The sequence below is a fragment of the Anguilla anguilla genome, chromosome 13 (genome assembly GCF_013347855.1).
Source record: "Anguilla anguilla isolate fAngAng1 chromosome 13, fAngAng1.pri, whole genome shotgun sequence".
Taxonomy (NCBI): Eukaryota; Metazoa; Chordata; class Actinopteri; order Anguilliformes; family Anguillidae; genus Anguilla; species Anguilla anguilla.
This window is the reverse complement of record NC_049213.1, coordinates 10,782,904-10,807,500: the sequence shown is the minus strand read 5'-3', so window position 1 is coordinate 10,807,500 and position 24,597 is coordinate 10,782,904. Positions and strand designations below refer to the sequence as shown.

At 42.3% G+C, this 24,597-nt stretch overlaps 1 long non-coding RNA gene across 1 annotated transcript; it reads right to left on the bottom strand.

Moving 5' to 3' along the window:
• Positions 1-22,107: 22,107 nt before the first annotated feature.
• LOC118211989 lies at positions 22,108-23,995 on the bottom strand. The gene is made up of 3 exons (XR_004762135.1): positions 23,577-23,995; positions 22,628-22,692; positions 22,108-22,244 (listed from the first exon to the last, which is right to left on the bottom strand). It is a non-coding gene; the product is annotated as an uncharacterized LOC118211989 (long non-coding RNA).
• Positions 23,996-24,597: the final 602 nt, after the last annotated feature.

The window sequence follows — 24,597 nt, the reverse complement described above, 5'->3', positions numbered from 1 at the left end:
GTTATGGAGTGAAGACTTTTATTTACGACACAATGGGAACGTCTATTTGTTTGCATTTATAAATTTATAAAAGCTGTACGACGCGGTTCTCTGTGTGCACGGATGTAGCTGCTCTCAGCCTCCGGAGTTATGCTCATATCTGAAAGCCAACAGAAAGGAGATCCGGGCCATCCTTTATGTTCGTTTAATCACCTAATGGTAATCAGCTGTTTTCCAGCTGCTGATTTTGCTCTGGAATCGACGTGTGAAGGAGCAGCACAGGATAATGAGAGCTTTATGTTGCCTATAAACTCTCAGGTCCAGGGCTCACTTCTCTGTACGAAAAAAAAAAACAAACAAAGCAAAGTTGTGCAAAGCTGTTATCATATTTGGACCCCCGATGTCCATCAACTCACAAAATGAAAAATATATTAAAACCTGATTCAAGAAAACAAAATAAACCAGGGGAATAACTGACTTTCCTTTATGCCTCGGCGTTTGAACTGATTTATGGAACGGATCTGGATACGCGCATTCCCAAAAGGAAAACTTCTAATCGGATTACGTTCTCCAGGCAGTATAGAGTTGTTTTTTCAAACGTAGAAACGTCTGCAGTTTTAAGCAGAAACATGAATTGTTTACAAGATTAGGTTTCATTGTCACTGTCAGTGGCCCTGGATTGTGGCAAAGTGTCAAACTGAATCAAATAGTACAGGATCAAATGGTATTAAAGCCAAGTCTTGTGTTTCCAGAAATAAGCAGAAACACATGCAGGGGCCAGATACAAAGAGGCTACACGTTCGCCAGCGGTGGAGCACATGCAAGGAGCCTGTGTGTTCACCAACAGCCTGATTTACTGCCCCTCTCTTTCTCGCTCCCGCTCGCTTTCCTCCGCGCCGGTTCGACCGTGGAATCGCGGGGACCCGTTGGTAAACGCGCGTGTGACCCGCAGGACGGCGGTACGCGGTACGGGGCCCGGGTGCGCGGCGACCGTCGCGCGCGGCTGTCGGTTCGGAGAGCTAAGTGCTCCGCGGTCACGGTTTAGCATTCTTGTCGGTTTTATTATCAGATCTGGCCTCGCTCGCCTGACCGATGTTTAACATTGTGTAAATGCTGTCTTGAATTTCCTAGACAGATGTTGGAGGAATTTTATCATGTGGCCGGCCAATATTTTTTAAAAGCGAGAGGCAAGTTATATCTGGCCGTACGCATGACAATTTGTGTGCTGAGCAGTATATCAAAGCTCCAGCTCCAGATTCGCAAATGGAACCCAGGAATTGTGTTAAAGGACACAATGCATTATATCAATGTACATGTCCCCAAAAAACAGATACATTTCTTTATTTCTACAGAGTTCATAACCCCCTAATGCCCCCCCCCCCCCCCCCCCCCCCCCCCCAACGTTCATGCAAGTAAACGCATCCCTGAGTTGCACAACGTCCTCCCAGCAGAATTTCCTAACGGGGTCACTGAGTGGATGCTAGCGTTGAGACTGAGCCACACAGAGCACGATAACTACCAGCAGGAGTGGACGCACAGACAGACACACACACGTATGCGCGCACGCACGCACGCACACACACACACACAGACTCACACTCATTAAACAAAACTAAACAACCTGAAAATTGATCTCATACTGTTAATGTTGTGTACTGTATATTTCAAATTTTAAAATGAGGAAAAATGTTTTTTTCTTTGTTTTACTATTGTGCCCTTCTGAAACAACCAGAAGTAGCTGTTTGACACACTGTACAGACCTTGTAATTTTATGTACTTATCCCTGTTGGAGGGCAATTGTTACTTCTAGTATGATCACTTACCAACAGTTTAGATTCCTGTTGGCACATTGAATGCTCATGAGGCATTCAAACTATTTTAATGGATATTGGAAATCTTTTTCGTTTGTTGCTAACGATCTGTCTTAAAAAATGTGAGGTTAATGTTCACAGAATTGCCATGCCTTGGTCGCTGTAAGAATAAATGGAGTGTTATTTGGCTGACATTTCCGTGTATCAAGGCATTCTTTGTGAGACAGATAATTTTTCTGTTTCCTTTTATTTACATTCTTTACATGACAACGGCATAATCTAGTGTTCCGTCATGGCTAGACACATTAATGGAGATGTTGCAGCTTTTGTAATAAATCCCCACTTCACATCTGTGCGGAGCAACTTGGGGGGTGGGGGGGGAACGCGGCCAAGTACCTGTCTCTCTCTCCGCGCTCCGGTTTCCTGTCTCGGTTTGCAATGTGGCGAACACCTGCAGAAATGTATGGATGTTTCCAATTGTCACTGAAAATGGACTCTCCCGTAATATCTGCAGGCCACCCTGTGGGGAATATTTATTTGCCGGTTTATGTCTTTTTATTGTGTTTATTGTAGTATGCCAACCTTTTCTGGCCGAACTGAAATGTTGAGAAAAGACGGCTCTCTTTGATAAGTCAAACATGACTGGGGGGTTGTGCCCCGGCGCAGTTTTAAACAGTGACTCGTTTCTGAGCTGAGATTTAAGGAAGCGGCACTGGCATGCTAAAATGCTAAACGTGCTAAACCACCGAAAAGCAACACCCACCCTACTGCCTAATGACTGAAAGACTGAAAATGTATTTTCTAGAATTTTCTGGGTTTTTTTTGTTTTTTTTTGTTTTGTTTTTTGTATATCGCAAGGATGCCCAACTTTTATCCATGATTGAATTATTACAAACTAATACGTAATATTGAGAAGAATGTAGGGGTTTACTACATAGATTTATATTAAAATATGAAGAAGAGAACTTAGCAGAAATGCAGCAATCTAGTGCCTTTGTGTAAGATGCTATGTTTTGTAGTCCTCACTGAGCAGCAGGCAGTTACAGGTCCAGGTCCTGGTCCTATCCTATAATCAGAACAATAAACTAAAGCTTTTATGTTTAATGTTCCATGGCAGCCCAGCATTAGTCAGTACACAGAAAAATTCTTAGTTCCAAATCAACTTTAACAGGGTTTATACAAGTTCAGTAGAGACCAAATACTGAATGCTCTTTTCGAGTTCAAAGTACGCCATCAGAGTTCATTTTACACTGCATATTTTACCCTTTTTAATTTTTCCTGTGCGTATTATTTGATTGTGAGTATTCATGGACACATATTCTGACTCACAGGTCAGGGTAGCTGATCAAGGAAGTCGTATAATTGCTCTACTGTTCATGGTATGCATCTTGGACAGGATGTGGTTTATGAGTTGTCATACCTTTAATGAGCACCTCTGTCTCATCGGGGGTGTGTTAGTAAACACACCTCTGATCCTTAAATATGGGTACAGATGACCCTGCTTTGCCCACAGCGACACAGTAAGACCAGGAAGCGATGAATAGTCAAGCAGTGCTGGGAATAAGCAATTTAGATAAGATAGTCCTCACAAAAATAACTCGAAAATAATTTTCCTCTGGGTGGCACTATTTGTTCCCAGGAAAATGGTAATTTACCTCTTTAAAGCAACTTAGTGTCTCTGTTGGCACTAGAAGCATTTAACAGCTTTTGGCTTTTATAACCTCTGAGTACAGTGTGTGGTGCAGGGTACAGTGCACACTGCATCAACATCACATCTTGTTGGGTATTGGTTATGGCAGAGAGCTCTCATCGGCAGAAATGACTCTGCAAATCCACTGAAATCTTGTGTTTTGGTAATGTTATAAGTCTCGCCATACCTTTTAATAATTTTTTGATCTCATCACAATTTAAAAGTATACATTAAATAACCCCAAACGAATGACTTTGGTTCGATCAGTCGAGGAACTGTACATTTCATTATTTACTTATTACTGATCTTACCAAAAATGGCTTACTCTTGGGTATCACCACCGGGCAAGCGAGTTGTGAATCGCTAACCTTAATCAGCGGGAATGAGAATCTCCATCGTCTCCATTAACTGGCTTTTCTGTGGAGACTCATCGTTTCTCTAAACCGTGTTCTCTCTTGGCTGTGCTGGGATCAGCGTGTTTTTTTTAAAACAGGCTAAAGACTGTGTACCCTGTGGGACTTGCTGGCTCTGTATCAACTGTCAAATGAACTCGACTGGAGCTTGTATTGGGATTTAAATAGAATACAGGTATGTTTTGTTAAATTTTATTACATTTGGCCGGAGTATGAAACTCGAGCCGAGAGGGTAAATACAGAGTTATGCCATTTTAAACAATGCTCGCCCGTTAGTAGTTGAGAAACTGCCTAAACTCCATGTATACAATGATGTCATTTCCTGCATAAAATATGCATGTGCCCTGTGCGCTCAGTGATGACCACTAGGCCAGTTACTGAATTCAGTGTTACAACAGATACATCATTACAGCCAGTGTTACACAAATGATCATGAAAGACATCATTACAGAAATTATAATGACTAAGTTTGCATTACAACTTTTATATTTGAATTTGAAATTTATATTAATTGCAAAAATTATATTTTAGTGTTACCAGCATTATATCATATTATGCACAAATTATGTAAGTAAATATATAAAATATCAGGGCCAGCCCGTGGCATAAACGCTCTATGCGGTTGTTTAGGGCCACACAATCCAATGTTTATCTATGGTAAACAACGTTATTTTCTTAAGTGTGTTATTCAACCTCTATCACGGAACTAGCGTTATGAGTTTGAAATGGAATGGCAACAGAGCAATGTAAGAAGGATTTTGCCCCCACCCCACTCAACAGAATCCAACAGCATGCACCCCCCCCCCCCCCCCCCCCCCCCGCCCCGCTGGACAGAATATCCAACAGCCCAAGCAACCCCCCCCACAACCCCCACCCGCTCGAAAAAATCGAACAGCAGCCCCACCCCCCCCCCCCCACCCCCCCACCCCCTGCTTGAACACATCCCACAGAATTGTTTAGGGCCACCAAAATTCTAGGGCCAGCCCTGTAAAATATATATATATATATAATTAAGGCAGTTATAAAAATTATATAATAACAGCTAACCTTAGAGAAATTCAGTAATTACATTAGCATTAAAACTAGCTTTAAAAAAACAGGATGAAGCCAACAATTTTATTATTTTCAAATTTTTTGTACTTCACACAATCAATGCTTTAGTGCCTTGTTTTTCAATAAAGGATTAAATTACGAAGTTAATGCAGCTTAAGCAATTGTTGCACTATAAAGCCTTGCATTTCTTTTAAGATATAATATATCTTATCTAACACAGCCTATATATTTAAGATGAGAGTTAGACTAAATACTGACGACAATTTTACTATCAGAAAATTATCATTAAAATACTGTGTTGTACATAGAACATTTTTTTATTTGATCAGTCATTATTCTGGTTTCCCCAGAAATTATATTTCCAGGAATGCGCACAGTTTCAATGGTTAGTATGCTTTGACAAACCATTTCTTTATACATCCCCACCTCCTGCATCTGTTCAAATACCTGTAATCATTTTCTGCAGCAACTGCACACCATTCCCAGGGAGAACTTTCCTGATCTTAAACAAACATGTCCTTAGCTCTTGCTTGTCCTGTTATGCTTGGCTGTCACACCCTGTACCACATCCCTCCCATTCGCCAAACCCACACACATGCTCACACACACACACACACACGCACACATACGCACACACACACTCACACGCACACATATGCACACACATACACGCACACAGGCACACATACACACACGCACACACGCACACATACACACACACGCACACACACACACGCATACATATGCACACACACATACATACACACTCACACACACGCACACACACACACACACACTCACAAACATACACACTTAGACTAACACACAGATACACTTGCACATGCAAACATACACATGCACACGCACTTCAAACAAAGGACACACAGACCCAAACACGCACAGCTCCTGAAGGACTTTGTGCCCAACTCCTAATTACATAAAAGTTACCCCTACAGGGGCCAGGAAGATTCAGCTTGGCAAATATCCCCTAGGAGTAGGGGAGGGTTCGATTTCGGGGAAAAGCAGCAAATTGAACAAAGCCATACTGAGCCCTGAGTGAAATGGTCAAACCATAATAACGTGTTTTAAAAAAACATTTGTTAAAAAAAAGTTGTTATTCATCTCCAGGCAGAAAGACCACATTTTAAAGTTTAAAAGTGCTACTGTACGTGGATTGATGGTGTTTAATGTAATATTAAAATGCAATTTGCTTTAAATGTGTCTCTCTGTACAAAACTTTGACTTGAAAAAGTGAGATTGTATTGGGGGCATACACACTTTGCCCGGTTCTGTGTGTTCAGAAGGCATCTAAGCTGCTTGTTCTCTTTGTATTTGTCCTAAATGATTCAGCTACACAGTAAAATGTTCAGTTAATTCAACTCTGACAGAGTACACATGAGTCCAATAGGGGCCATATGTACTCTGTAAGAGTCGATTCATTAAACCGAATTTGGTGACACAGACACAGAGGAATTAGTTCTTTGCTGATCACATGTGTCAAGTTGCATCCTTCGTTGCCATTCTGCATCATCTCTTATCTTATTAAAATTTGCTTTGATGGATTTCAAAGTCAGTTAACATATTTTACTCTAACGCCTGTTATAATCTGATGGGTGATTATCATCCATTAATGTCAGGATGTTTGTGGAGTTGACCAGGGGTTACTTACGATATTTCAAATCTCGATACAGTTCCATTTGGCCTCTCTCGGGTTTCTCCCATGTATTGAATACCCCTTCAACCAACCATTGCTGTTTTTAGTGCTGTGAATCTGTGAATTTTCAGCATGAGCTATAATATCTGGAAGGGAACACAGATTCTTATTGCTTTATACCCACTCCCACATATGAAAATAACTCTGAGACACACTATAACCGTACAACCATAATAAAAATTCATTTAACACAACTGCTTGTGAAACACTGAGTGACTTTTCTTACTGCATCTGAAAAATACAGCCAAAACAGAGACTTGTAGACACATTAGCGGCTGGTGTGCTGATGTATTGAAGCGTGTTTTGCAACAGTATATCTTTACTTTTTTTTTTCTTGTGGCTTGGAGCAGCGTCTTGTTTAGAGCAGCATTTTGTTTGAGCAGTTACTCGTCTGGACCAGCGTTCCATGTTTGGCGCAGCACTCAGAACTGTGTTTGGACCAGAATTTGATTTGGAGCAGCATGCGGTTTAGAACAGTACTTAGTTTGGATCAGCAGTTGGTCTTGAGCAACATGTGGTTCGGAGTAGTGCTTGCTTTGGATCAGCTGTTGGTTTGGAGCAGTGGTTGGAGTGGCCATGACACCTATTCTGACCTTATATACTGTGGATGTGTGACAGGGAAGATTACACACAGCTCTGAGCCCGTACGAGAGCATGCACGCACACACATGCACACACATGCACACACATACCACATTCACATATACACAAATACACTCACAAACTCACATACACACACACACATACACCCACACGCACGCACTCGCTCGCACACACACATTCACATACACATGCACACACACACACACACACACACACATACACACACATGCACACACATACCACATTCACATATACACAAATACACTCACAAACTCACATACACATGCACATACACAAACACACACATACACCCACACGCACGCACTCGCTCGCACACACACATTCACATACACACACACACACACGCACGCACAAATATACATGCACACACATACACACACACCACATACACAAACACACATATGCACACACGCTCAGACATGCATGCACACACACACCACATACATAAACACACAAATACACTCACAAATACATGTGAATGTACTCACAAACACACACGAACATGCACACACATGCATGCACACACACACACACACACACACACACACACAAAATAACACACACACTCATGAACAATGGGCCATGAGTTGTGAATGTCTTTAGGATCATGTTTATGAAACTTGCCTCTTGATTTTCTATGAAGCGTCAATAGAGCATGCCTATTATTTTCATCAAGCATGAATCATAAGTCAACTTTTCTCTGCCGTTTTTCACATGGTTTTCATAATTTCATTTGGATTAAAATATAAATATAAACGTATAAAGTCAGTTAATCGACTTCAAGGACCCAACTTACCATGATAAACCAGTGTGCCTAATGCAGAAGGGCCACATTAAACCCAGAGGGTAAGTGCTCGCAAAATGAATGTCTTTATCTTTTAATCTGGGCCCAAGTTGGACCTGCGGTCCCTGGAGCTCGCGGTCTGACGGAGCCTGGTTCTGCGCCCGCCCCCCCGAAACGTGGCCAGGTTCATTTCTGAGCCTTTTTTTCGCTAAAGGTTTTTGCATCTGGCGCTTAAGGTAAACTTCGCACATCGAGAAGGCCTCGGGCCACACGATCCCGCTGACATTTTCACCTACTGCTCGTCATTAAGAAAACACCGCTTCTCCCTCTGCAAGGTGCCGGGCGAAAACGCGGCTCTTTGAAAAAAGAAAACATGAGCTCCTTCTGAAGCCATTTCCTTTCACACAGCCTCACTCACAAGTGCCACTTTGGAGCTCAGGACTTCAAAAAAAAAAAAAAAGACAGGAATTACACTTTTATCAGCTTTCAGGGGGAAATTTGGTTTGTTAAAATAACATGACTTATGCCTAGCAGTTACGGTCTTTAAAAAAAAGAGAAATAAAAGGTTTGTTTGTGAAGATGATTTTATGTCGAATGCCTGTTTACCAGCTGAAAGGGCGAGATGTAATGAAGTGATGGCCGCAGTGTAAAAGCCGAGAGGAACAGAACAAGTTCAAGAACTGGTTACTGTAAAGCTGCGTACAATATGAAGGCTGGTAACTATATGAAGGCTGGTTGCCATAAGGCTGGTTACTGTGTGAAAGCTGGTTGTTACAGTGCCTCTATTATTGCATATTTTTCACACAGAATTGTTTCAGATCTTCAAATAAAATCTACTACTAGACAAAGGGAAACTGAGTGAACACAAAACACATTTTTCAATTTATTATTTCATTTATTCAGTGCAAAAGTTTGCCAAACACCCATAACACTCATGTGAAAAGTAATTTCCCCCTTAGTTACTCAATCAACCAATTAACTACATTTAATTGATGATTACATTCATCTGATTGAACACAGCCAGGCTTGATTGCAGCCAGCCCTGTTGAATATAAACTTCACTCACACTGAACAGTAACAGCAGAGTGAAGTAGTCACCACGAGGTCTCTCTCAGCGCACTACACCACGATCAGAGGAAATTCCAGCAGAGATGGAAAAAAAGTAGTTGAAATGTATCAGTCTGGAAAGACTTACAAAGCCATTTTGTGTCTCCATCAAACCACAGCGAGAGCCATTATCTCCAAATGGAGTACACTTGACACAGTGGTGAATTTTCCTAGGACAGACAGTCCGCCAAAATTTCTCTAAGGGCACAGCAACAACTCATCCAGGAAGTCACAATAAATCCCAGAACATCTGTTCTGGTAGAATGAGCTTCCTACTGCAGTCAGAACAGCAGAAATCCTGACCCCCTTTAGATATCTTTCCTTTTTCTCTTCTTTGGGCTAATCTCATAGTAATACCTGCGTAAAGATAGCCAGCTTTTATCTATATATTTATGTATCCAAAGCGCTTTACAATTGATGCCTCTCATTCACCCATTCACACACAATCACACACCAACGCCAAAGGCGAAAGGCTGCCATGCAAGGGGCACCAATCAGCTTGTTGGGAGCAATTAGGGGTTAGGTGTCTTGCTCAGGGACACTTCGACATTCCCAAATATTGAGGTTTCTTATGTTAAAACGTCTCTCAACCTAGATTTCAATCTCACGAGACATCTAGAATCTGGCTTTTGCTCATTGGGTAGTTTATTTGTCTAGTGGTACTTTTTTTTGTTCAAAACAAATTGTTGTTTTTTGGTTACCATTGGACTTATTTATTATAAATGAGACTCTGTGCCATCTTGGTGACACCACATTTTTGCACTGCTGAGAGTTACACTGATGTTCTCCACTACTGTGTGTCAGTGCGGATAAGAGCATCTGCTAAGTTATTATAAGGAAATGTACTGTCAGCAAATTACAACCATACAAATTTCCATTGTGCCTTCCAAATTGTGACAATTCTCTTAACGTGTGTGTGAGCATGTGTTTGTGTGCACGCACGAGTGTGTGTGTGTTTGTGTGTACAATTTATTATTATTTTTTAAAGATTAATGTAATACAGAGAACGATAACATCTTCGCAGTTCGGTCTTCATCAGCACATCCGATGAAATGACACCTTTTCTGTAACACAGTTACTATGCATGACAAGACTTATCTCATCAACAGGATCTTACTTGATGCGAATGAAAGGAAACACACTAAGTAAACTGGATGTAATTGGTATCCAGGTCTAATACGTTTAGTACGATAGTGGATTGATTCATGCACTTTTTTTACATATCGAACCATTGCAATTTCGTTGTCAATCACATCAAAACATAACATGTTCAAAGAGGTTTCTATATAAGAAGGGGTATTCAGTCATTCCTTATCAGGAGGTGGTCAGATGAGATGTGTTTAAATATACACAGCAAACATATAGCTGCTAATGTCCTGCTGATGGCCACTGTTATACCGCTGTTAGCCAGTAGTTCCCTGCTGGTGGACCCAGGTCACTCCAGGTCACAGATCTGCTGTGAGCACGTTGCCTCCCTCTGTGACCTCACCATTACCCATCTTTAGCACGACAGTGGGGCTCCACACGTGGCAACCGCGCTCATCCACAATAAACAACAGCAACAGTAAGAACAGTCAGTTCCACAAACACTGCGAACAGACTCGTGTACTGCTGAAGCTGGGAATGTACAGTCCCTGGTGTTCATTGGTTTAAGATGTGATTCCTGATTTTTTAAGTTTTATCAATTCCATTTTCAATTCAGAGGTACATCATGTAACACTTAAAACCAGAAGGCTGGACAAAGTGTCTCTCAGTAGGCAGATGTTTATTGATATTTTTGTCTACACCCATACAATCTTCCAAAAAATCATACAACTGTTTAGGTTACAGAGACACATATTTATTGTGCCATTATCAGGTTTGTTAAAAGGCTTGAGCAAATTTGTGAGTGGTGTTGAGACAGTTGCATGTAGTTTTGAGACTGGTATGAATATTGTAACAAGTTGAGACAGTAACAAGTAGTGTTCAGACAGTTATGAGTTATCCTGAGGCAGTTATGAGTCATGTTGAGGCAGCTGTGTGTAGCATTGAGGCAGCATTAAGTAGTGTTGAGGCAGCTGTGAGTAGCGTTGAGTCAGCTGTGAGTAGTGTTGAGTCAGCTGTGAGTAGTGTTGAGGCAGTTGTGTGTAGCATTGAGGCAGCTGTGAATAGCGTTGAGGCAGCTGTGAGTAGTGTTGAGTCAGCTGTGAGTAGTGTTGAGGCAGTTGTGTGTAGCATTGAGGCAGCTGTGAGTAGCACTGAGGCAGCTGTGTGTAGCACTGAGGCAGCTGTGTGTAGCATTGAGGCAGCTGTGAGTAGCACTGAGGCAGCATTAAGTAGTGTTGAGGCAGCTGTGAGTAGCATTGAGGCAGCTGTGTGTAGCATTGAGGCAGCTGTGAGTAGCACTGAGGCAGCTGTGTGTAGCACCGAGGCAGCTGTGTGTAGCATTGAGGCAGCTGTGAGTAGCACTGAGGCAGCATTAAGTAGTGTTGAGGCAGCTGTGAGTAGCATTGAGGCAGCTGTGTGTAGCACTGAGGCAGCTGTGAGTAGCACTGAGGCAGCTGTGTGTAGCACTGAGGCAGCTGTGTGTAGCATTGAGGCAGCTGTGTGTAGCATTGAGGCAGCTGTGAGTAGCACTGAGGCAGCTGTGTGTAGCACTGAGGCAGCTGTGTGTAGCACTGAGGCAGCTGTGAGTAGCACTGAGGCAGCTGTGTGTAGCACTGAGGCAGCTGTGAGTATCACTGAGGCAGTCCTCCCTAAAGGGGTCCAGCTTAAACAGAGGGGCTGTGGGGGCTCTGATGCCAGGCTGTGTTGTTCCTGCACTGGGCACCCCGCCCTCCCCTGGCCCTGGGCTGCACACAGTCCCACACAGGGGCTCACTGGACCGCATCCAAGCTCCATACAGGCCTCCAGTCTGTGAATAGAAGACAGATGGGGCCGGAGAGAGAGAGAGAGAGAGAGGGAAGGGAAAAGAGGAGAGGACAGAAAAGTCCCAGATTTGACCTAACATCAGAGGCCTCCGTCCTTAACTCAGAATTTTGTAAACTCAAGCGAGTGCTGATTTTCAAAAAGGTTTATGATCATTTAGCAGCATTGGAGAGAAATGCATGTCATAGTTATATAGTGCTTTGAGATTATTCATCTCTATGAATTTTTCAACGGATTACTGTATACTTTGGCATATGAATAATATAGATACATATATGTACGGCCGCATAAGCACCTTGGCTATAAAGAGAGTGAAGAGAAAGAGGGAGAGTGAGACAGGAGGAAAGATATTTTGAGAATCTGATACAACAAAATGGGCTAATAAATGTTTCTGTATAAAACTACAATCATTATTGCAATTGCAGTGATCCTCGTGTGTGTTGTCCGGATTGTTTGTGTGTTTGTCGCTGCTGAGTTTCTGCGCGTGCTTTTATGTACACCGCACAAGGAATTGGCAATATTTACAGCGTGTATCGCATGCCAGTAAAGCACTTCTGAGTTGAACCGAGCGCAAGATAGGGAGGGGGTGGGGGTGGGGGGGGGTGGGGGGGTGGGAGAGGTAACACACTTCAGAACTCCGAATAAGTGGGGCTTTTGTTTGGATTTGGAGCTGCAGGGACCCTGCAGGCGGAGGTGTTTAGTGGAAGTGGCAGCTGTGGGCCGGAGGGGGAAAGAAGGAGCCCTTTCAGGGAGCAGCCGGTGACGGCCGCTCAGCGCAGCGCTGACTGCCACCTTGGGAGCACGCAAACGGCCAGCTCCTCTCCCTAACGAGCGCAACTTCATTAATAACCGCTCCTCATGGAAGTGCGGATGACCGACTCCGTTAACCCTTTACCGTCCCGCTGGAGCCCGGCCTGAGTTTTCCATCCCGCGTCTCCTGGTTCAGCCAATCGGGGAGAGAGCGAGGGACAACGGGTGTGGTTTCATTGGTCAGGAAGATGTGAGTTAGTCGTGGTACTGGGAAGAGTGCTGTCTCCCTGAATGCAAAAGGTATTTGGTGGATTTGGTGTTTAATAGAGAGAGGCTGCTTTTATATTGCTGCATTTTGAGAAGGAGCTTAAGAGAAATCCTGCAGGAGCTGTCCTTTGCTTCTCAAAAGAAACACACACTTTGTGATCATTATTCTGAATGGATTGCAAGACTATCACTGTGCATCTCAGCCTATGTGAAAAAATATAGAAGATAAACAAGCTCTCTGTTGAACTTTTGAAACAACAATAGTACAAATCTTATTTGACTAAAGCACTTCCTGCATAAGGGAGAAAAATAGCACCCTTTATGTCAGATCCATTTAACTATTAAAACAGCTTAAAGTAAAATATTGTAGGTGGCTTGAAAAACCTTTCATGCCCTCTTTTTCGTAATTTTGGTTTTTAAACACACGTTAAAAGTTCTTATCAAGTGCTATGTACCGCCCTTGGTTGACAACTGAACAACTAATAAAGCTGGTTCAAAAATCCCATGTAGCTAAACCATAATATCATGCAAAAATTTACCAGTATTTTTTGGAAATACAGTTTTGATTGCAATAAGAGCACTACTGGGTGTAACACTTTATTTGTTAAGGGGCAGCAACTTGCAATGCAAAGCATGCCATTGGAGAACAATGGTGAAATAATCAACCATGTGTCATTCTTTCTCATTTCTGGAAGTTTCTAGAGATTCATTCTTTTTGGAAAAGAGCAAACCCTACAGAGAAGAAGGAAGAAGAGCATACATTGTTGTGCTGAATCTAGCAGTTTGAGCTACATTTTATGCATGAAAGGTGCTATATAAATAAATATTATTATTATCCATCCATCCATCCATTATTTATACTCGCTTATCCTGAGCAGGGTTGCGGGGGGTGCTGGCGCCTATCCCAGCATGCATTGGATGAGAGGCAGGAATACACCCTGGACAGGTCGCCAATCTATCGCAGGGCACACACACCATTCACTCACACACTCATTATTTAGGGTCTCCAATTAGCCAACCTGCATGTCTTTGGACTGTGGGAGGAAACCGGAGTACCTGGAGGAAACCCACGCGGACACAAGGAGAACATGCAAACTCCACACAGAAAGGCTCCAGGCCGAGATTCAAACCCACAACCTTCTTGCTGTGAGATGACACTGCTATTATTATTATTATTATTATTATTATTATTATTATTATTATTATAACAATAATAATAATAATAATAATAATAATAATAATAATAATAATAATAAAGTAAATCTGCAACAGTAGCAAGCTAGCAAAATGCATGCTTGGTTCCAGTGAGATTTTCCCAAAAAAAGGTGTTGGTTATTAACCATTTTAGTGCTGAATACTTGATGCTTGCCATACAATAAGAACAGTGCATTATTTAGTGTGCTTGGAATACAAACAGCTGAATATTCATGTATTAATTCAATGGAGGCCATGTGGTTCAAGGTGCAAATGCTGTACTCTTGAATTACAATAATTCTTTTTTCATCCCATGACATTGTGGTCTGTTTTTTATATAACAGGGTCATATTTGGCCCAGGTTTGGAGGCAAATGGACTAACCTTGGCTAACACAGTAATTGAGGCTTGGCACACAAAGAGTTGGCATGTTTGCTGTTAATGTTGAAGTGATCAAATCTGCATTAGTACTGACTGAGAATTATGGGGGAATTGTGCAGAATGTTTTAATTGTTGATCATGATTTTTGCAGGGTGACTTAAGTTACCTGCTTTTGAGTTAATTAAATGGGAATGCATAAGTGACCTCTTGCTAATCTTGCATGTACACTTGGCTCTGTTACTGAGAAAGAAAAGGGGAAAAACCTGTTAATTATGAGACTGCCGTGTTTATCTACATAATTATCTTAATAATATTAGAATATTGGCAAATGTCTAGCCTACAGTGCTATGCCTGAACAAAATACAGAGCAAACAAAATGGCTTGAAACACATGATGAAGTAATTATGCACTATTTATTTAAACTATACTCATAAACTAAATGCAGGTTCAGTTGTGTTGTGGTTTGTGTGAAACTAATGTACAATTTTACAGGTGGAATTGCGCAAGCCTTAAGCAGTTTTTTAACAATCACCAGATTCATATTCTGAATGAAGAGAGGTGCATTTTTTATGTCTGTACATGACTCCGGGCCCTAGGAAGCTAGGTGACTTCCTCCAGTCTTGGAGAAATGTCATTCCATGCTGTCATGTGTTGAAGTGAGGGATCATTTGGTTCATTATTCATATATGTTTTTATATGGCTTAAATCATATGATCTTCTAATTGGCTGATCCTGTACGGCAGCCATCTTATGTTCCTGTTTGCTTTGTCAGCTTTTGCCTTCAGTCTTGTCTTCAGCAAGTGAAACGCATGTTCAGTTGGATTCAGGTTGGGTGACTGACTTTGGGCAGTCAAGAACATTGCACTTTTTTGCACTAAAAAGTCCTTAGGTGCTTTAGCAGTATGCATGGGCTCATTGTCCCACCATAAGTTGAAGCACCATCCAATGGGTTTTGATGCATCTGGTACGATCTGTGTAGATAAGCTTTTTATGTATCCACCAGAATTTCTCCTGCTGCTGCTGTCAGAGGTAACATTAATAAAGTAAAGTGATCCAGTTCCAGTAGCAGCCATACATGCTCAAGCCACAACACTACCTCCACCTTGTTTCACAGATGAAGGGGGTGCTTGAATGAGCACTTCCTTCCTTTACGTACTTTCTTCTTTACATCACTTTGGTGCTGGTTAATACTCACCTCATCTGTCCATAAGACTTCATTCCAGAGCTCTACAGTTTTCTTAATGTACTTTTTTGAAAACTCTAACCAGGCTGTTTTTGAAGCTTAACAGAGGCTTGTGGTGAACCCTCTGAGGTTATGCTGGTGTAGTCCTGCTCTTTATGGTAGACACTTCAATGTCTACATCCAGGAAAGTGTTCTTGGTTTGTTTAACAGTTGAAACTGGTTTTTTCTTCAGAATTAAAAGGATGCTTTCTGTCATACACTACAATGGTCTTCCATGGTCTACCAGGTCGCTATTTCTGAATTCACCAGGGCATTCTTGCTTCCTATCAATGTATCAAACAGGTAAATTTCACACCCAATGTTTTGGCAATGTCTCTGATCGATTTATTCTGATAGTTCAGTCTTATGATGGCTTGCTGGCATTTGGCTCTTATTTGGTCCTCATGTTAAGAGACAACAGCAACAGACTCCAAAGGCAAATGCCACCTTTTGCTAGCTTTCTTGTGCATTAACTAATGATGCTAAGACATGCAGCTGTACAAGAAACAACTGATCAACCATTTTGTTCCCCTAAAATGGGGAGATGATGTGTAATTCCTACACAAATCACCCGACACAGATGTATATACCCTCAAATTAATTCTGACAGTCTGCACTTTATCCTCATACCTCATTGTTTCATTTCAAATCAAATGTGCTCGAGTACAGAGCTAAAACAACAAAAAATCTGTCACTGTCCAATTACTTACAGACTGCACTGTATTTTCCAGATATCTGAGGGGAAAAAAAAAAAAGATCACAGACAGCATTTATCAGCCTAAACAGCGGAATCTGACAACAGTTGTGTTAGGTCAAAATTTGATTTTGGCCAGGCATTCAAAACAAAAATGTAAATATTTACCCAAGTTCGGGGGCTTACTGGCCGCACCGTGGACCCGACTTGATCACTTAGCGTTTGCACGCACGACTTTTGATTGTTTTTATGCAGACGATTGGCGACACATTAAGGAATGACTCTCAAAGGGGAACATTTAGGGTGACTTTAGCAAACAGAGAGAAGCAAACATTAACACAAAACAATTTTATGCTGCATCTAAACAAAAGGTCTGTAGAGTTGTGAGTTTCTCCTCCTGTTCTGTTGAAAAAATTTCCACTTTAAAAATAGGTGAGGAAAATCCATATTATTCTGTTGCATCTGAATAGCTAGTCATTGAAATAATCAGTCATTGAAATTCAAATGAATGTAAAATTTGGTGTTTTGGTCCATTGGATTATAAAAAAATTTGAAACAACCAAAAGGAGAACCGGAGAACAAGCCATGAAAGCAGCTCCGTGGAAAAGTCATGCCTGCAAGTAAAACCTCTCAACTGCCAAGCCGAAATCAAACCCTATCTGTTCTATGAAAACACCAGGCTGCATTCGGTCTGAATGAAACGCAAACAGCGTGAGTTCAGAATGGAGCTGTCGAATAAGATGGGCACGGGGAGGTTATGGGAGATGAGAGCAATGTTTTTTGGATTAGTCACAGTGAGGAGGAGGCGGTAGTAAGCTTCATGGGTGAGCTGTGTGGTGTGGTGTGTTCGGACGCTCCTCCGAAGTTCCTCGTTCACAAACCTTCCCTGTTTCTGGAATCATCGGGGAAGGAGTTAAAGAAAAACATCAAAGGGTTGGCTTAATACCTGAGGACTGTCCTCTTTTTCCCTCTTCCTACTTCCTCTTTCTCTTTTTCGAGGCCGCGTTTGTTCTCGCAAAACAGTTCCAGCTGGCCCCCCTGTGCGTGGCTATTGCCTAATCAGGTTTGGGGGCAATTAAGAGCTTAGATAAAAATCTCATAAACAAACATTGTGTACAAATCGTTCACTTAAAAAAAAAAAAAAAAGCCCCCTTCCTGGGTTCCCTAGGTTTTTCTCGGGATCTCGCGAAAGCGGGCTCTGGGACGGGCTTGCTCAAAATCCGGACCGTAACACAAACTGCCCCCCCCCGCTTTCCTTTCCTTTCCCTTCCTTTCCCGATCCTGTTCATGCGAACGTCTCCCCGCGTGTTTATTTACTCTCGTGGGGAAGGATGATTAGGAGGGGCGCTCAGATCTCTGAGAGCCCCTCTCTCTCCCTCTCCGCGCCGCTCCGATACCGCGCCGCATGAGCGGCGGCCTTGTTGCGCGCTCGGGAGCAAACACTTGTGTCATTGAGTTTGCCCCAACTATTACGGCCAATTTTATTGCTCAAGTTGCAAGCAGCCGGGCACAGCTGCCTCATTATTTTGTCACTGCTTAAAAATACAGGCATATATATTACTGGTTCTTTAAAAAAAAAAAGAAAAAAAGAAAAAAAAAAAAACAAGTTTATAGAATGGAAGTACAGAAGAGGCTTTTGGAGAAATGAAATTTTTCCCAGATACCAAGTGAGAAATTCAGAATCCCATCAACAAAATGTTTTTCGGGGCATGCTGGTTTAATTCAGAACAGGTCTGAGAAAAGGGAGGCTTTTAGTTTACATGTAATTCCCTTGTCAAACACAATTTACAACAAGATAGACAACAAATAGTAAAAGAACTGACTGCATTGAAGTAGATCCCGTAATTAATTCAAGAAGGTGCTCTCCTTGGAGATAAACAACATGCTCTTATAATCACAGATATAAGCATGAGGTCTGTCAGGATGAAATAAACATCTCAAAATGAGATTGGAAATGTTTGATAAAATAACTTTTCCTTTCATTTCCTGAGATGGTCCTACGTCGATATGGCGTCTGGTCCTCGTTCCGTCACTGAAATAGCTGCAATAATATAATGCTTATAATTATATAGGGATAATATGATAACCGTAGATTTCAGTTGAAGATACACACAAAGATTCATCCCAAAATGTCTCAGGAATCTTGTAAAATCTGCCACAAATTCTTCAGTTAAATGCAAAAAAGGATAAAAGAAATCAAAAAAGAAAAAGTAATTATCGCTTAGTTTCAGTTTTACTCAGCTTGCGAAAATGGCGTAATCTTCTGTTTGTTTATTTCAACCCACAAAGGTTGAGGAGAAGGATTTGCAGGCAAGCACTGAGGTAGACTTCCCCGAAAACAGAACGCTAGTTTTTCACGGTTCACTGAAACACACATCACACCTGCAGTGACTCACAATCTGGGGTAGCAGGCCCGTTCTTGGCCATCAGAGTTTAACCCATGTGAGCAGAATCTACACAAGAAAGGACTAGTGTTTGTAATGCAACTTTTTGTTTTATTTAATTTACTTTGATTTGTAATGATGCGTGATTTTCCACAAAGAAACACTGTAGCCATCATATACTGAGAAATATAGCAAAAAAGAGGCTATACTGATAACAGAGACCTGCAAGTACCATGACAGACTACTCCAAATCTACTTTGTCTCACTTACATTCAAAATGGCCTGGTCCCTGTGCTTCCCGCAACTGAATAAATTGCGCACTTCCTTCTGCTCAAAAAACAAACCCATGAAAACAGACACAAAGGGTGGACTGTAACTTCAAAAATGCAGAAAAAAACGTCCCTGTGCCATGTTATGATGTCATTGTCCCGCTACTCATTTTAAGGTATCAGCTCAATTTTTATTGGCCAACTGAGGCTACAAATGCTTGCCTCGGCCCAATAAATTCTACAGAGCTACGTGCGTACAATAATTTGCGTGAACTTTTTCCTACTTTCTTTTTTATTTCCTTATAACACTTTGTAACACTATGTCTCCTACCTACTGTTAGAAACACATGGGAAATGATTTTGATACTTTGACCACGTCTGAAAAATATTCAGTGACAGGAGTAATGTCATCAAAGCTTGCTCAAAAATGTCCATTCCAACAATGGAAAATAGCTACATATATATTTTACAGAAAATGTGTGTTCTAATGTACTCATAATTGAACAGCATGTCTTCATTAGGCTTCTTTATTCGAGTTCATGTCGGTATGTGGTTAATAGTCATTCACTTCAGTGTAAAATGTTATGTAACTTAAAAGCAATACCCTGCAAGCACCTGAATCTGGATGGAATCTAGACATCTAGAGGGATGAAAATCTAGGTTGATGTTTTGACATAAAGGAACTAGGTTAGCTCAGGTAGGTTACAATTCAGCTCAGGTTTTACCTGGATATAGCCTGGCTATGTCCTAGTCCACTAGAAAACTTTCACTTGTCAATATAATGTAGCCGGGTTTTCACAGAATGACTAGATGGCATTTATGTTTGTTAAAATATCTCTCAGCCTAGATTTCCACTCCTCTAGACAGCTAGATTCTGTTTGTCGGGCTTGTGCTCACTGGTACTTGCTCAACTGCATGGTTTAAAGAGAAGGACGTTGCAGTCAAACTGAACGGGGAGCTTAATCTTCACTATCCTGCTGAAGAGCAAATGGGGAACACAGCACAAGCAGTGTTACTTCAACTTCCTGACAAAGACTCAGATGAATCCACAATGCATGACAGGTACTATGTCAGAGTTGATTTTACACTGAGCATTTTGTGTATAATTGAATTAATCAAATTTGGTCAATCTCTCGTCTAATTTAGGCTATTTAGGTGATTCACTTCTTATTAGTTGAAGTGCATAAAATCATTTCAAAGTGTTAATGCATTAGTTTCATGGCTTTTCAAGCCTTTTCCCATAAACATTATCGCACACTGTTGGTAACGGCTTAGATGAAGCTTGAACTGGAACGGTGCAGTGAGTAAGGTTGCAGTGAGGGTATAGTGTGTAAGGGGGGCTGAGGTTGTCTCAGGGTTGGATGGATGGTTCTCGCTCTACAGCCGTGTGTTCGTGGCGCTCGTGGGGTCTGAGCTGACCTCACTTCCTCCGGGGGGGGAGAGGAGTCTCCGGTCCTGCTCGGCATCCCGGAGATCCTCTCCTGTTAAGCTCAGGATAAACACGGCGAAGGAAAACACGAAGCGGGGCTTCACGGCCCAAATCGCTAAACAGGCTCCTCGCTTCCGCACGCCAACCGCCCGCTTTCCCACCGCATTCCTCCGCCCATCCCAGGGCGAGCGAGAGCGGCAGGTCTCTCTGTCTCTCTCTCTCTCTGTCTCCCTCTCTCTCTCTCTCTGTCCCTCTCTCTCTGTCCCTCTCTCTCTCTCCTTCTACAGTATCTCTCTCTCAGTCTCTCGCTCCCTCTCTCTCTCTGTCCCTCTCTCCCTTCCTCTATCTTGCTCTCTCTCCCTCTCTCTCTGTCTGTCTGTCTCTCTCTCTCTCTGTCTCCCTCTCTCTCTGTCCCTCTCTCTCTCAGTCTGTCTCCCTCTGTTTCTTTCTCCCTCTGTCTCTCTCTCCCTCTCTCTCTTTCTCGCTCTCCCACTGTCTCTCTCTCTCTCTCTCTCTCTCTCTGTCTCTCTCTTTCTCGCTCTCCCTCTGTCTCTCTCTCTCTCCCTCTGTCTCTCTCTCTCTCTACCTCTCTCGTTGTCGCTCTCCCGGCATGTTGTTGCAGTTTGTAATTTACGAGCCGAGTGGCCCTTGAACCTCATGTGCTGACATCACTCATCGGGCCCTCTTTATTGCACCTTCCAGTTGTTTACATGACTGGGACTTTTTTATTATCCAAACTACTGTTAGATGGGAAAAAGGCCTCTGTGGGGGTTTAATGTTTTTTTTCCACCGGTGGCTGCATTAACTTCCCAAAAAATCTCAGCATTTTACTGAGAGAATGAACCAAGTTTAAGATGAGAGTGAATTAGAGAAAGTAGGCAGAGCTGTAAGAGCAAGGTCTGACCTTGGTGAATTGATTAGACTTTGTGTGTGAGTGTATGTGTGTGTGTGTGTGTGTGTGTGGGGGGGGGGGGGGGGGGTTAGGGTAAGGATCCCTTGGTGAATTGATTAGACTGTGCGTGAGAATGTGCGTGTGTGAGTGTGTGGGGGGGGGGGGGGGGCGGTTAGGGTTTGGATCCCCAGGTGAATTGTTGAAATTAGAGGCAGAGAGGGCTGCAGAGGTGAGTTTGTACATGAGGACAGTTTTGGGGGTGCACTGGCATGGGGGTGCTATCGCTGTCGCGGTAAAGAGCCTGATGGGACAGGCTGTGAAATACCAGGCTGCAGCCATAAAACCACCGTAAAACAAGGAGGCAATGAACAGAGCCGCCCCCTACAAGGGCTCCAGCAGCCCAGCACAGCCCAGCACAGCACAGCTACACCTCAGCCACATGGACAATCACACGGAGAAGCACTCATCCATTAAACAAAAAAAAACTTGTTTGAACGCTAGGTTCACAAATACTTTTTAAAATATAGTTTACCATGAAATTCTTGTCAGAAATGCAAAGAAATGCGGTGATGCTGGTGATTGAGTAATGATCAGCTGATGAGACTTGCATGAGATTGACATTGAGGTTCACCCAGGTGCAGGAGCAAGGATTCAGGGTCAACATCACCCCCTGGTGGTTCACTAGAAAACAGCATGTCTGAGGTTAAGGCAATGGCACAATTACAAGGAGCATATTAAGTCTCAAAACGACTCATAATATGGATTTATATCATACAATGGAAGTTTTTAGGGATCAATTAAATACTGATTAAATGTGCTTAATTAGTGGCATTGATATGTTTCATAATTTAGTAGTGTTGAATAGCTTGAGGTTTTGAGTATTGTCTGTGCAGTGTGGTTTGGAGCTGAATAAAATAAATAAATTAGTAATTAAGATTTGCAATTAGGAGCAAATGGAGTGTTTCAGGCCCCTAGGGCAGGAAATCTGAAGAGCAGGTTTCTCCACTGTTCAGCATTGGGGGAGTGATTACACATTACCAGAATCTTTAAAGATATGAGGTCACCTCTTGCTGGTGTGTGCTGGTCCCAAGGCTAGTGCCAATCCAAACAGGATGCTCCATCCACTCAGCTACCCCAGAAAGAGACAAACGTTGGCTTGCGTTGCCAAATGAAGTTTTCAACACTTGCCGAGGTCTTAATTCCCCATAAAATCTTTGCTTTAAACAGCAAAACATATTGCCTCAAGATGTTGAAGTCGTAGCATATATTATTACAGCCACTGTGGTTCATAAAAAAAAAAAAAAAACAGATCAGCACAATGCGCTTTGGGAATGAGAGGTCAGCCGTGTGTATGGCCCTGTGCAGTTCTGCAGGGCCGTGACTGTACTAAGCAGGACACGATGGCTTATTTTCTCTCCACTGCAGTGGGTTCACAGAGCAAACAGCTCATCGACATTCTTTAGGCTGAATCTCAAGAACGTGCTGATTGAAGCACAAATGTTGCATGAATAGGTGACTCAAGCAATATGTAATGTTCCTATTTGCCGGTAATGTGTTTAAATTGCGTCGCTTCGCAGAGGTCTGCTGAGATGTATACAGATCTTTGATCCCAGTGTTTTCCACACAGTTGTACTTGATTGTGGTTTCTGTGACCCCTTAACACAAGGGTCTAGCAGTAGTAGAGCGTAAGAAAGCCTGAAGTATATCAAAATATTACACAGGCAGCGTTCGCTGTCCGTTTAGCAGTGCTTATTATTTACGGCGCCTTTGTTATGTCACAGTTTCCCCTGACCCCCAAGAAGTGACCCACCCCGAGCCCCGGAAACAAAAGCCCCATAACATTTGAGACAAAAACATAGTTTTGCTTGACTTAGCTATGTACTTCACAGTTTTAGTTTTGTAATCAAACAGTTCACATGTGGTTAAAGGGCAGATTCTTCGGTAGTATTAAAAAGGGTATTTTAATACATTTTGATCTCACCATGTATAAATTACAGCACTTTTTATACATACATTTTTGTGGCAAACCAGTTATTTGTATCTTGCAATGTAGCCTCCGTAGTTCTGTTCCTGAAGTCTTCTGTGGACAGTACTCTCTGACACATCCACGCCTGCCTCCTGAAGAGTGTTTCTGATCTGTCAAACAGGTGTCATGTTGACAAGTGCCAATAACAGACTCCAAAGACAATCAAAAACCTAGAATGAAGACTAGATACTGAATGCTGTCTTATACCTGCACTAAGGAAGCAAATGAACACAGCTGACAAATCAGAAACACCTGGATAGAAGCCACTTGTCTCAAACATTATGGTGTCTTGAAATGGGGGGTTTATGTATACAAAGTGCTGAAAAAATGTATTTAAAATGCCCTTTAATAAAAGCTTAAAACTTTAACTATATGTGAATTGTTTGTGAGGGAGATAAGTAGCATTGGTACAGACAGCATGTGACTAATTTTTTCTCACTGTAATTCCACTGCCCCAGTGTAGTTATTTCCAGACCAGAAATATCTCCCTCTCTCCATCAGTGACCATCTTTACCTCCCTCTCTCATCATAGAAACCATCAATATCTCCCTCTCACCAATAGCACCAATCAGAAACAAGGCCTTCGGCCAAATCCTGCACCCACTCAGGCCAAAGTCTTCAACCCAAGGGTTTGCCGAGGGGTACAACTTCCAGTTTGCAGCTTGATTCTCGGAGACCCTAAGTGATGTGAACTGGCTGGAACTGTACCCCCATACCCTCCCCCCTCCCCCCCTCCTCGTAAAGATGGAGCAGTTCCCTCAAGAGGACCTCGTTTTCACACCTTGTCCTAGGTAGCATTTTGATTGGGCCTCGTTCCGTCATTTAGATAAATATACAGAGACATCGGATTACCCCCCCTCCCCACTCGCTCCTAATGAGGCACACCAAACTAGAGGCCGAAATAACAAGAGAAAGCCGAAGACGTCAGTGCTCAGAGACGCCAGGGTTCAGGAAAGGTCCAGGTTCAAACGGTCTTACGTTTCACACAATGATTCTGAAGACATCCGT